The sequence below is a fragment of the Arachis ipaensis genome, chromosome B9 (assembly GCF_059453495.1).
Source record: "Arachis ipaensis isolate K30076 ecotype BB chromosome B9, ASM5945349v1, whole genome shotgun sequence".
Classification (NCBI taxonomy): Eukaryota; Viridiplantae; Streptophyta; class Magnoliopsida; order Fabales; family Fabaceae; genus Arachis; species Arachis ipaensis.
The window spans coordinates 30,033,602-30,048,752 of NC_142444.1; positions in this window are offsets into that span (position 1 = coordinate 30,033,602).

The following is a 15,151-nucleotide window of genomic DNA, read 5'->3' on the forward strand; positions in this document are numbered from 1 at the left end:
ATTATTTCTTGTAATGAATAAGATTCCTAGTAGTATTTAGTGGATATTCTCTTATGCTCAAAGAAGAACAAAAATGTTACATGTACATTAAAAATCACTCACTAAATCAATCATAATGTATTTGTATAATCATATATATTATTTTATTTATTTTTAACATGTATTTTTTTATTTTAACATATATTTTATACTGATAACTAATTAAATAACTAATTTTTAGTGTATACTTAGTATGATTTATATAGAAATAATGTTTACTCCTTTATCATGGTGGAAAAAAAAAATCCACACTTTACGTTATTTTACAATATAATAGATTTTTGAATAAACACCTAAATTGGTTTTCAAGTAATTTAGGATCCAATGTTATTATCTCTAGTAAATTTTTATTCTTTAAAAGTCTTTAAATATTATTTTCATTAGATAAATTCATTCTTATATCGTTTTAAAGAAGGATTAATTTGTTTTAGGACTTTTTTAAGATTTAATTATATTATAATAAAACTTATTACAGATTTATTTTCTTAACATATATATTGCAAAATTGATTGAAAGTAACTAACAAGAATAATCTTAAAAACTTTTAAAAAAAATTTATTAGATATCAAAACATTTGATTTAATTTTTTTGGGACTAATTTAGGTCTAATTTATTTATTATTTATTTATTTCTTCTTCTAACCCATAAATATTAAAAAATTAATTCTGCTTTCTTTGTTATCATACGTAAGAATTTGTCTTCCTCGTGGAAAAACCTGCATCATTGTGACTTATCCGTCGGACACGCGTTGCATTTCACTCCAACTAAATTATTATTTAATAAGTTTTAATTATTATTTTTATATAATTTTTTTATTTAATACATCTTATTTTATGGAATTTTTCATTGAAATAAAATTAAAAAAAATTATTATTTCTTCCTACTTAACTTTTTAATTTTAATTTCTCAAATACGATTTTTTTTTATTTAAAGTAAGTTCGTCGCACCTCGACGAACTCTATAATTTAAAGAGTTCGCCTGATTTCGATAATGTACTTTTTAAAAAATATCAGATTAAATGAGAAAAAATAGTTAAAAAGTTAATAATAACAATCATTCTGTTCATTTCTAGAATACATAGCAATAAATAAGAGTACATAGGATTAAGTTTTATATTTTTTTGGGAAAAAGTGATTTTTTAATTTATAATTAAAAAATTTGTATACCTCTGTATTTTTAAAGACGATAATAATAATTGTCATGGCACCAACAATATTAAAAAAGTCATGTTTATTATCGGTATATTTATGTGTATTTCTATATACTATTTAAAAACGATGATAATAATTCAAAAGTTTAGAGATCTAAAAATTATAGGGTTCGTCAGTAGTGCAGCTTGCTGTAAAAGAAAATTGTATTTAAAAAATTAAAGTTAAAAAATAAAATTTAAAAAAATAATGATTTTTGTTATTTTATTTGGGAAAAAAAAATTCTATTTCACGTTATAAATAGGAGTGATGCTAGCTTCAAGCTCATCAAGGAAATGGAAAAAAAGATGTCATACGTAACCAAGCACCACCTGTTAATATTGACTTTTGCACTTGTGCTACCCTTCAATACTCCAAAAGCTCCAAAGGAGCACGTCCCTGTCTGCAAGCCTGATGAAAAAAACATATCGCTGCAAGGGTACCCTCCGCCATGCATACCGAGGCCACCAGTACTTGGCAGTTCTTCCCCGTCTATCGATCATGAACAGGACACCAAATATAACAACACAACTCGTAACTGATAAACGACCAACCCTCCTCAGTCATCATACAACAAATATTTCTTGAATTTTATTTATAAGGATATTGCAAAGTCGTATGTATTATTGTCTCCAATTAGATATGATATTACTATTAGGATCTATTTGGGCGATTACGGAATTTTAAGATCAAGAATAAAAGTCACCATTATGCTGAGCTTCTTTTTATTCAAAAAAAATTATTTATGCGTGATGATTTGACTTGCAGTCTCATTGTCTAAATTTTATCCTCTTTATGGTAAGAGTTATGCTATGTATATACTAAAATTAGTTACTAAAATCAACCATCAATATAAAATATATACTGGAATATAAATATACTATGAAAATTAATTAAATTACATATATATTTATACAAAAATACATTAATGACTAATTTTATTATCTGATTTTAGTATACAAATAATTTTTTTTTTATGGTAATAAACTAATGATGGAGAGGCGGCTGGGTATGATTGCCCTGTATTAATTCTAATTTTAAAAAGAATAGGTGACTTAGCTTATGGAGTCGTAACTAATACTCGATCGATCAACCCAAAGGCATCGGCATATAACAACTGTTTTCAATTCTTCATATATACAAGAAATGTTTCTTGTATTGTAATTTATTTCCAACTTAAACTTAAAATATAATGCAGTTAATATAGTCTGATCTGTTGCAGTGTTAATGTAATTACATTTTGCGACCCAATTTAAAATATCCTTCTCAAAAGTAGTGTACTTAAATCTCCGTTTAGTTAGTGTCTCTCAAAATTTTGAGGATAAACACAAATATACGTAAAAGCATAAACACAAAAAAAAAGTTTAATATTAAATTTATTTGGTTATAAAGATATTAATTAATAAATACAAAAATGAGTATTTATATTATGAGGAGTGCTAGAAGTACGGACGGATTTACTCTTACGGATGTGGGAGCAAGCATCTTCACTACAATTTAGAATTTTATTGATCAGTATATAATAATAATAATATTTATCTGTCCTTATTAAATTATTAAATTTGATTCCATAATAATTTTTTATTCAATTTTTGACACTTATAATCAATTTGAGTACTTCATATTAGATGTCCATTATAATGATCAATTTTTAAATTTAAATAAGATTGGTGTTTTTTCTTAGAGATAGACTCGAAATAATATTATCTATCCATTTGTGTTTCTTCTTTTGAAATTAGCTTTAGTTTTTTACAACTACACTAATTGAATGAACTTTTTCAACTATGAATATCATCAAGAGCTAATTGTATGAAAATTGAGTTTTAAATGATTGTTCAACGACATATATAAAAAAAAGACATTTTCATTATATTATCAAAGTTTCAAAATATGAAATATAAAAAATTAAAATTAAAATTATATGTTATTATTTAAATTACTATTTTAGTATTTTAATTTGTAATTAGATATTTTGAAATCTAATCATATTTTATAATAACAAAATATAATTATAACAACAATTATGCTACGTATACATAAAATAATTACTTGTACAAAATAAATCTTAAAATACAAATTTTGAAATATAAAATATATATTAAAAATAAGTTAAATAATATATGTATTTATATATAAATTAAATGTATAGTAGATAATTTGATACCTAATTTTTTATGTAAACTTAATATTTTTATTATAAAAATTATTATCCTGTTATATATATTTCGCCCCACTATAAAAATTTTTTAGATCTGTCACTGGTTAAGGGGCCAGCAATTTTTGTGATTTGTAGCCATTAAATAGTCATCAATAATATTTTTAATGGTATGAAATTTCATCCTATAGTGTAGAATTATTCACTTCTTTTTTACTGATTACATGCTATTTAAAATATAATAAAATTGCTTATTTCTAAAATTTTTTTATATTATTTTTTTAAAAACACTAAATATATATCTATTATATTTATTTATGTGTAAAAATGTCTTTTAAAAATTTATGTCTCCATAACCAAACAATAAACATGTGGACATAGACATAAAACAGTGCCCTCTATGTCTTGACTTTTGCGCTTGAAGTTTGCAGGCCAATAGCCGTTAACCACGCCGGTCAAAGCATACGTTCCAACTACCCTTAATAATCAACAGTGTAAGGATTGGACATAAAATCCTATCCACTTCGATCATAACGACAATTATCCCATGTAACATGTTTCCCTGTGAACTGGAACATGATGTATTTCACTATTTTGTCCTCTAGTGGATATAGAAAAGTCTAAACCTTTGTTTCAAAACCGAACTGAAAAATTTCTCGGTTAGAGTAATGGATCGGTTAGAGTTAGGGGTCTACATGGTCCGGCCCGATCTGAAGATTCGGTCCGGCTCTGAATATTTTAGGGACTAATTTAGTATGATTTTATTGGATCTAGGGTCGGGTAAGAGTCTCAAAAAATAGACCCGGTTATTATTCCGAGTCGGGTCCGGGTCATAGTTCGGGTCGGATCCAGGTCATAGCTCGGGTCACCCGAACTCGATCCGGTGACCCGGTCATCATACACAATTAATATTTTGTGTTATTAGTGATGGATAATAGCTATTTTTATGTGTAATTTAAATATTATAACCTTAATATTTTGTGTTATTAGTCATTATAAGATTATAAATTAATGTTTTATGTTTAAAATGCATAAGACTTTAGACTAATGCATAATATTGTATTATTTGTATTGATTTAAATATTTCGTGTTATTAGACAATATTAGTATTAATTATGGTTATGCTTTAATTTTAAAGAAGGGTTAGTTTTTGTTATATTTTTTAAAGTAAATTTTACTATGTGAATTGTGAAATAATGGTTGGAGATTAGGTGATTTTTACATGCTAAAGACCCGATTTTCACCCGATTTTTATCCAATTTTCACCCAGCCCAAAGGTACGTAGGTTTCATCAGGTCTAAGATCGGGTTAGGGTTTAAAAATTAGGTCCGATCTATATTTCAGATCGGGTCTAAGTTAAGCCAAATTCGATGTGGCCCGGCCCATATATACTCCTAATTAGAGTAATGGATGATTAAATCACTGGTTTAATCATTAAATTATTAATTTAATTAATTTAGTATAATTAAATAATTATATAAAATTTTATTATTTTTTATTCTATAAATATATTTCTAATGTTATTTTATATGAAAATAACTATTATCTTCAATTTTTAATTTATTTTATATTTATTAAAAATTTTAAAATAATGCATTGGATCATAGGTGGGCATGCAAAACGCTGGAACACCATAGACCGCACGCTTATGCATTGGATCATAAGTGAATAAAACCGGTGTTACCAAATTGGTTCGATTATTGGACTAATTTATAGAGATGGTTTTCATTAAATTTAATTAATTTTTGTCGGTTCTCATTGGTTCTCATCTTAGAACAGTTTAGGAAATAAATTAGCTCAGAGACATATGTCCTCAAAAATGAATGCAAAAAAGTAATTCTAATTCTTTTTTTGTCGTAAAAAAAATTATCATTCATAAAAAAATCAAACCACACTTATAGATAATATGAAAATATAAATTCTATATCGAAAAAAAAGTCCTATGTATTAAATTATAATCTCAAAAAAGCTTAGTATTTAATTACTAAAAATGTTAAAAAATAAGGACGGAGACAAATTTAACTTCTTTTCTTTTTTTAATTTTTAGATCTACACATTCTTAACACATTAAGATACATCTTCTCCGCATAAATCTAAACGTAAGTTTTTTAATGGATAATTTTTTTTCATAATATTTTGGGTTAACTACTAAAAATGTCTTCGAATTATTCAAACGCTGACAATAATAACCTTTATTTTTATTATCGACAAAAATAACCTTTAATAATTTAAAAACGTGCACAAAATATCCATCCGTCAAGAGAGGCATATTCTGTTAACGAAAAAACATACGTGGCGTGCGCTCTCTCTTATTTCTTCTTCTTCCTCACCGTGTGTCCCCATCCCCAAAATTAATAACCCTAAAACCCCAAATCTCCCAAATCTCTATGCTCTTCTTCTCCTACCAGAACTACAACGCGAGCATGATCAGAATGGAAGGGAAGGTCGGAGCTGAAGGCGAGCTCCACAACCAGAACTGAAAGGCGAGCACCGCCAGATCTGGAAGGCAAGTGCCGCTGGGTCTGGAAGGCGAGCTTCACGGGTGGGAGTTGGCTCCGTCCCAATCCTCTTTCCTCTATCATTTGCGCCACAACCAAAACTGAAAGGCGAGCACCGTCAGATCTGGAAGGCAAGCGCCGCCGGGTCTGGAAGGCGAGCTTCACGGGTGGGAGTTGGTTCCGTCCCAATTCTCCTTCCTTCATCATTCATCGCAATAACAACCTCTACCTTCTCCATTATTTCGCTCACTGTCATTGACTTAGCTCTTCACCATTTGCTTCTGTTTTTGTTTCTATTGTTAAATCTGTTGTTGAAATCATAGTGAGTTATTATTGATTTTGTTGTTGTTGTTGTTGTTAGTGAATGAACTATGAGAGTGGGATGAATTTTTAGAAGAATGACGATGGAATATGGTGGCGGCAAAATAGGTGAAGGTTGTAGTTTGAGTTTTCAGATTGGGGTGAGATTCATGGTGTTACGGGAAGTATGTGAAGATGGCGACCATGTGATGGTGGCAAGGGTAAGGATGCAGGTAATGGTAATGGTTCAAGTGTGGCGGGCTTGAGAGATTTGAAGGAGTGGTGTCAAGTGGTGGTAGTGGCAGTGAAGGAAGAGAGAGAGAGAGAGTCTCCAATTGCCACATCAGATATTTTCGTTAACGGAATATGCCTTTTTTGACGGAAGTATATTTTGTGCACCATTTTAAATTATTAAAGGTTATTTTTGTCGATACTAAAAATTGAGGTCATTATTGTCAGCGTTTGAATAATTCGGGGGCGTTTTTGGTGGTTAACCCTAATATTTTACTTCTAGATCTAGAAATTAAGATCCGTAATATCAAATCACCAACAACTATAAAAAATACCATAAATGAGTTATTAAAGCAAGAACACAAAGTTGAGTCTAGGTTCGAAAGCAGTCCGACAAAAAAACTGCAAAAGGAACACGAAAAGAGAGAAGAGTGAGAAGAAAAGGATAAAAAAGGATGAAATTAGGAGTGGAGAAGAAGGAGAGTTGTTGTTGTCTTTGGTTATATCTTATTATTTTGTTTGATTTAAGATAAATATAGATGTGAAATAAGAATATTTATTAAAATATTCTTAGTTATTAAAGAAAATATTGTTAAAGTTTCGGTTCTCATCTCTAGAATTTTTAATTTTTTGTGCCTCTACTTTTTAGAGGTACTAAGGTAGCGTTTGGAGAATAGACAGAGACTGAAAGACTGAAACTGAGAGATAGAGACTAAGAGATAGAGACTGAAATAAATTTCAGTATTCTGTTTGGTACAAAGTGAGAGACAGAAATTGAAACAAAAATGAAGCTCTAATTTAACTTGCACAAAGGATAAAATTAGAATTAATTAATTGAAATGAGGGTATTTTAGATATAAAATGTTATTAAAATTTCAGTCTCCGTTTCTAAAAATTTCAGTCCGCTGTGTCCCTATTTTTTGGAAGTACTAAAATTTTGAAGACAGAAACAGAAATTTTAGTACCAGTCTTTGAGCCAACAAACATGATACTATGTCTCAGTCTCCCAGCCTCTGTCCCAGTACTTCAAAACAAACACTACCTAAAGAAATTGAAATTTTGTGTTTCGAGACTGAAATTTAGTTCCAATCTCTGGCCACTAAATCTACTTATCTACTTAATATACTAAAATTGAGTTTTCTCCCAACTAATGGAAGTGAGGTGTCAATTCCTCATAAATTCATTTTTTCGCTAAAATGAATGCACTATTTTCTCTTCTAAGTTTATTTTAGAAAAATATCTTTATTATAATTATATTATAATTAGCATTTAAGTAATAATGTATAATTATACTAATTTAGAAAAATATCTTTATTATAATTATATTACAATATTACAATTAGTATTTAATGAATAATACATAATTATACTAATTTAAGAAAATATCTTTATTATAATTATATAAAATTAAGGGCAATTTACATAAATAAAATGATTGAAGGAAAACATTACGCAAATACAACATTGACAAACTCCATACGCAAATACAATAAATGCAACTGTATGTAATCCGCTACACCCTATCGCGAAACCCAGATGCACGTAATTCGCTGTACCCTCTCGCAGATTACGTTGAGAACATGCATAACATAAACCGCTACACCCTGTAGCGGTTTATGACCAAATTTTGTGAAAACATAATCCGCTACACCCTGTAACGGATTATGAGGAGGGTGGCTTATTATATAAACCTGTGTAATAGTAACAATTAATGTAGCAAAATGAATGAATTGATACAAAATATAATCGTCATTTGCAAAATAGATTATTGTAAAAGCTAACTTTTAAAAATTAGTTTTTAAAAAGTTGTAGGCATATGTATTTAATAAATTAAATTAAAAATGATTTTTATTTTTAATAAACATAAATAACAATAAATGCGTTTAATAAAATAACTTTTAAAATTTAAAAATACTACAATAGACATTAGGTGTTTTTAAATTTAAAATTTAAAATATTATAATAGTTTTTAAAATTTAGATATTAATTAATATACAAGGCTATTAGTCTATATTAACTTTAAAAATATATAATAATTTTATTTATTAAAATTGATTTTTTTTAAAGAACCAAAAACATCTTATCTGTAATAAGTAGGGGTGATGACATCTAACAGGATTTTTAATGCTGCAACATTTATACATGAATAGACATAAAATAATTTTTTTTTTAAAGAAATGAGCTCAACACAACTAAGTGGAGCAACAAAGAGAAAAAAATAACTAATAAAAAACAGAAAAATAAGAAACAGAAACAAAAATAAATCCAAGATTATTTTCGATATTGTCATCAACAACAATTATGATTAACTCTATTCCACTAGTAGTAGCTCGTACGAGACCTATTAATATATCTTAAAATTAATATATCTAAAATTTATATATTTTTTAATTAATTAACAAAGTATAAAAGGAACGTAAAAAAATGAAGAAAAAATATAATGAAGTACAATTGAATACTTATAAATTTAAACATGTCAAATTATTTTTTTTAATTTGAATAGATAAAAAATCATATACATTATAAACTTTAAGAAAATAGTATGGACGGCATCAAAATACATTACAAAATATTATAATTTAAGAAAAAAAGTGAAAAATATATCATTATTGGTAATAAAAAATACTGAAACATAAAAGAGAAAATTAAAAAAATTAAAATAAAGCAATCATGAAAACTTTGAGTATGTAAAATTATATTGGTCGTACGACTTATTGCAAATGACGATTACATTTTGTACCAATTCGTTCATTTTGCTACATTGATTGTTACTATTACACAAGTTTATATAATAAGCTACTCTTCTCATAATCCGCTACAGGGTGCAGCTGATTATGCTTTCACAAAATTTAGTCATAAATCACTACAGGGTATAGCAGTTTATGTTATGCATGCTCTCAACGTAATCCGCTAGAGGGTATAGCGGATTACGTGCATCTGGATTCTGCTACAGGGTGTAGCGGATTACATACAATTGCATTTGTTGCATTTGCGTCTGAAATTTGCCAATGTTGTATTTGCGTAACGTTTTCCTTCAATCATTTTATTTATGTAAATTGCCCTAAAATTAATATTTAATGCATCTATCTATCTATTCTATCTATTCTATTATATAAAAATCGGGTTTCTTTACTTAATGATGGAGTTGACGTGACAAGCTTTTGAGAGTATTTCCAAATTTATTACTTTTAACTCATTAAATACAAGTTATTACGATAAACTAACTATATTAACTAATTGATTTGATTAGATATTTAAATATGACATAATTTATTATAATTTATATCAATCAATTAATTATAATTTATTATATTAATTATTTTAATTCATTAATTTATAAGGTCCATAATAACATAGAGGATTTGTTACTTATTTTGATTAAATACAATAAATACAGAATAATTTAGTTAAGTAAATTATTGTCTCTTATGTCTATTTATTTTTTAAAATCATTAAATTCAATTCATTATAATAAATTAATTATATCAACTAATTAATTCAATCAACTATTTTCTAATTTATTCTTTTGAATTCAATAAATCAAATAAAATCAATTATATATACTAATTATTTATATCAATTAATCGATTTGATTAATTTTTAAAAGTATTTTTATTTAATTTATTTTATTTATTTAAATAAATGAATTATAACTAATTAATTATTTAATTTTATTAGGATAAATATATCAAATTCTATTCCTAATATAAAAATACAATTTTTTATTCCTTCTATTTTTATTTTACCACTATAAAAGACCATCTATACTAGAAGAAAATATCATTTATTTACCAATTATTTTTTGGGTAATTTTTACAACAATTCTTTTTTTTCCTATGATGTGTCGTAGTAAGAAGGCAACCATTGTGGACACAAACTACCACACCCTCCAACTTCCGTTAACGAGTGCTCATAATTCGGAGCTTTATTTATATGATATGTTAGTCATGAAGCATTCATGGACCATAGTATTAAAAAGTTTCGTATTTGAACTTACTCAAGTCATTTACCTATTTGTGTGGTATATTGTAGTGTAAAATTACTTTTAATTTGTGTTATATAATGATATTGTGATCTAATTTAAACTTTTACTTTAGAATTGTGTTATTATTTTATCTCATTTTTTTAAATATCAAATTGATGTATTTTTATTCATTATTATTGAAACGAATGTGATATGAAATTTATAAAAAAACTCTCCCACTCAATTTATTTTATTGTAGTCTTCTATCTCTTCAATTTTTTTATTTTATTCTTATTCATTTTATTTTTTTAAATATCACATAATTTATTATAATTTATATAAATTAATTATAATTCATTATATCAGTTAGTTTAATTCATTAATTTATAATATGCATAATAAAATAGAAAATTTGTTACTTATAACATTAATTCTTCTAAAATCTAAATATATATATAATTATATTTTTACTTTTTGTTATGATAAAAATATTATTAATAATGAATAATAATTAATCACTCATACTTTTAATCAAAGTGTTTGGATGGCTTTATTTATTTATTAATATTAATTGTTAATTTTTTTTGTAAATAAATTGTATTATAATTTTAGGTTAGTTCATAATTGATTCACGATTAATGTTCATGAAGATATGTTACTCTAAATTTTATATTTTACAAATATTTTATTTAAATATAATTTTTTTAAACATAAAAATTTATTATTTTTAATTTTTTTAAACGTAAAGATATATTATTTTTAATAATATCATACTTTTACTTTTTTTTTAATTCTAAATGAATATTTTATCGAATACTAATTAAAATCATCCTTCCATTTGCTTTTACTAATCTATGATCTAACTATTATATAAAATTTAAATCGTATTAATGAATTTAATATTAAAGTTAATTTGACTTTTTATTTAGAGTATTTTTTTATTTTTTTTAGTCTAATCAATCAAAACTATTCAATTATAAATAGTCACTTCTATCTTATTTTATATTATTAACTAATTAAAATTACTAAAATTTAATCATACAATTCTGTTCTATATTTTTATATTTAGTCCAATCCATCTAAGCTATATAATAATCACTTCAATTTTTATATTTTATAATATAATACTACATACATTAATAGTAAAATAACATAGTAAATTGTCATATTTTGATATTAAATATAAAATTAATACGTACAAAAATTTTTAAGTTTTTAAATCAATATGGATCATTATAAATAATTCTTATTTATGACATAAACAAAGGAATACAGAGTCTTAAGTTTTGCATATAAAAATTTAGGAACATATTATATGTATAAATATAAATTACATAGTGTTAATTTTTTTTAATGATATAGACTAACAACTCTAATTTTATTTTGTGGTCAAATTAAAAAAAAAAGTTGTGATTTTAAAAGTAGTAAAAAGAAAACAATGAAATTGATAAAAAAATAGTTAACTTATATTATTCTATTAATTTATTCAATATATTAAATTATTTTTATTTATATTAACATTAATTTTTAAATGTTTTAAAACAAAAAATTTAATTAATTATAATTTTCATCTTAAATTATATTGAGTACATGATATTTATTGTGCTAAAAGTAAGAATGAAATAACAAATATAATTTTATCTCTTAATTTAGTATATTTATTTATATTTTATACTTTTTTTATGATTAATTTTGTACAGTGTTAGTATATTGAATAAAAATACCTATTATAATAACAAAAAATAAAATTAAATTTCAATCAATAATTTTATATTCTTTATTTTTTTTAGTTTCATTTTAAATTTTAATTTATTACTCAAAGATAGTGAAATTTCATTGATACTGAAATAAAGTTACGAAAGGGTTCATAGGGTAGAATAAGTAAAATAATACGATACCCACATTGCAACATCCAAACGAAACAACCTATAATCTGAAATGCTTATCTTTCTCTTCTTCGCTGTCTATTATATTATCTATTCTGTTATATAAAAATCGAATTTTTACATTTAATGATAAAGTCAACATAGCATGCTTTTGAGAGTGTTTCTTAATTTATTTTTTTAACTCATTAAATACAATTCATTATGATAAATTAATTATATCAACTAATTGATTTGATTAGATATTTAAATATCACGCAATTTAAAATTATGTATATCAATTAATTGAGTTAATTTTTTATGATATATAAATTTAAGGAAATAAATTAAAATGAGATAATTTATTACTTATTTAAATTGAATACAATAAATACAAATTAATTTAGTTAGAAGTTTACTATTTTCTAATCTTTTATACATAAAAGTGATAGAACAAAATTGTAAAAATAATCTTTTTATCACTTTTGCTATTTTAATTTTGTTTTCTTCACTTTTTTTACGTGTAATTTTATTTTACGTTAACTTTTTTTATTTAATAACAAAATATACTCATATTAATTCTATCATATAATAATATATTTTTCTCTTATATTAATCGATAAATTTCGATAGTTATCAACTATATCTAATGGAATGACTGAGAAGTGAGAACTACGAGAAGTTAAACCTATGTTCAAAATGCTAAAACAAAGAAAAGAAAACACTGAATATATGATTAGAGAAAAATATATAATAATGAGAAATATACTAAAATTGAGTTTTCTCCCAACTAATAAAAGTGAGGTGTCAATTCCTCATGAATTCATTTTTTTCCAAAATGAAAGTACTATTCTCTCTTCTAAATTTATTTAAAAAAATATCTTTATTATAATTATATTACAATTAGTATTTAACGAATACTGCAAGATTATACTAATTTAGGAAAATATCTTTATTATAATTATATAAAATCAATATTTAATACATTATTAACTAATAAAAGTGAGGTATCAATTTTTCATGAATTCATTTTTCCTCCAAAATGAAAGTACTATTCTCTCTTCTAAATTTATTTAAATTTTTTTAGTATAATTATATTACAATATTACAATTATATTACAATTAGCATTTAATGAATAATGCATAATTATAATAATTTAAAAAATATCTTTATTATAATTATATAAAATCAATATTTAATGCATTATTAAACTAATTATCAATCGATAATATTTTTAATCATTTTAATTATATTGATACAATTCTAATTCTCATTCATTATGCAATAATTTTATTAGTGGCAAGTTGTTATGTTAATGGTGACCCATTTATATTGATATTAATTGATAATAATAATAATAATAATAATAATAATAATAATAATAATAATAATAATAATAATAATAATAATAATAATAATAATAATAATAATAATAATAATAATAATAGATATCAATAATTAAATGTTAAAATAATTATCAAATATTGTTTACCTAGCTTCATTTAGTTAACAAATTTAATTTTAATTGCTATGTTTTATTTTTTACATAATTATGTTAATTGTCAATCATTATACATCAAATTAGCATTTAATACATAATTATGTTAATTATTAATATTTTTTTTATAATTATACATCAAATCAGCATTTAATACATAATTATATTAATTGTCAATAATTTTAACTTTTAATCATTATAATATAATTTTAAATTAATTGTAATTTTTGGCAAGTTGATATTGATATCTATCTTAAAAATATAAAACAAAAATTTATGATTCTAATCATGATAAAAATGTATATAATATGATAATGGCTTATTCAATCACGGCAAATATATAATGTATAACGTAAATAATAAAAAATAAACTTAATAATAACTAATTTATATAATTATTTTGGTTCTAATTAAGTTTATATACAATATTTTTTGTGATTCATGAGCCTAAATCTGAGAGTCATCAACTCATTTTTTTAATTTATTATTCTTTCTTGACTACTTCACAGAATAAGAATGTATTTTTTATTTTTCATCGAAGTTGATCCTTTTAAGGTATAATTTATAATTTTTTATAGTATTTTTTATATATTCATTCTATTATATTATTCTTTTGATAATTTAATGATTGTTCTTACTCAAACTTATTCTTTTCGTCTAATGTTCAATTGTGATTGTCTTTTGCCGCAATTATTTACAATGCACCACATCCAACAAATACCATATCAAGTTGTATTCACTAATTCGGGTTCTAATTACATGGATGTAAGCGTCCAACGAAGGAGGAGCAGTAAACTTTATTTTATCGAAGGATGGTTGGATCTACTCTAATAGAATTTCAACGATTGGTAATATATTCAAATTTTTTTATTTTAAACTTTTCATAATTAAAATAATTTTATAATATATTGTGTTTTTTTTTTCCAGAAATTATCAGCCTTCTTTTACATCAATGCAATGCCATTGAAGGAAATAAATGTCAGTTTAGTTTTTCGGTGTGGCAATTCTGTACCTTGCCACATTGCATGGATAGTGGATGATGAAGCTTATTTAATAAGGGAATAGTCTGAATTTGCACGAATTCTAAATGTTCGAATTTATGATGTTGTTTCAGTTGGTTGTCGTTTTTTTGTATTTTAGATTAGTAATGCAATTATTAAGAGAGGCGTAATTCATCAATAGATTTGAGTGATTAAAAGTTTAATTATATTGTATGGACACAAGATTGATTAATTAAGATTAAGGCGTGGTAAAGAAAAAGAGTCACAATACATGATTTTGCTTTTCTTGTTAACATATGAAGATACGTGAAAGAAAAGAAAAATTAAAACATCACTATTTAAAAAAGATTGTTAATCATATGTATGAATGGGAATTAGAGAATATACATGGATATAAAAAGTAAAAATTTATTGC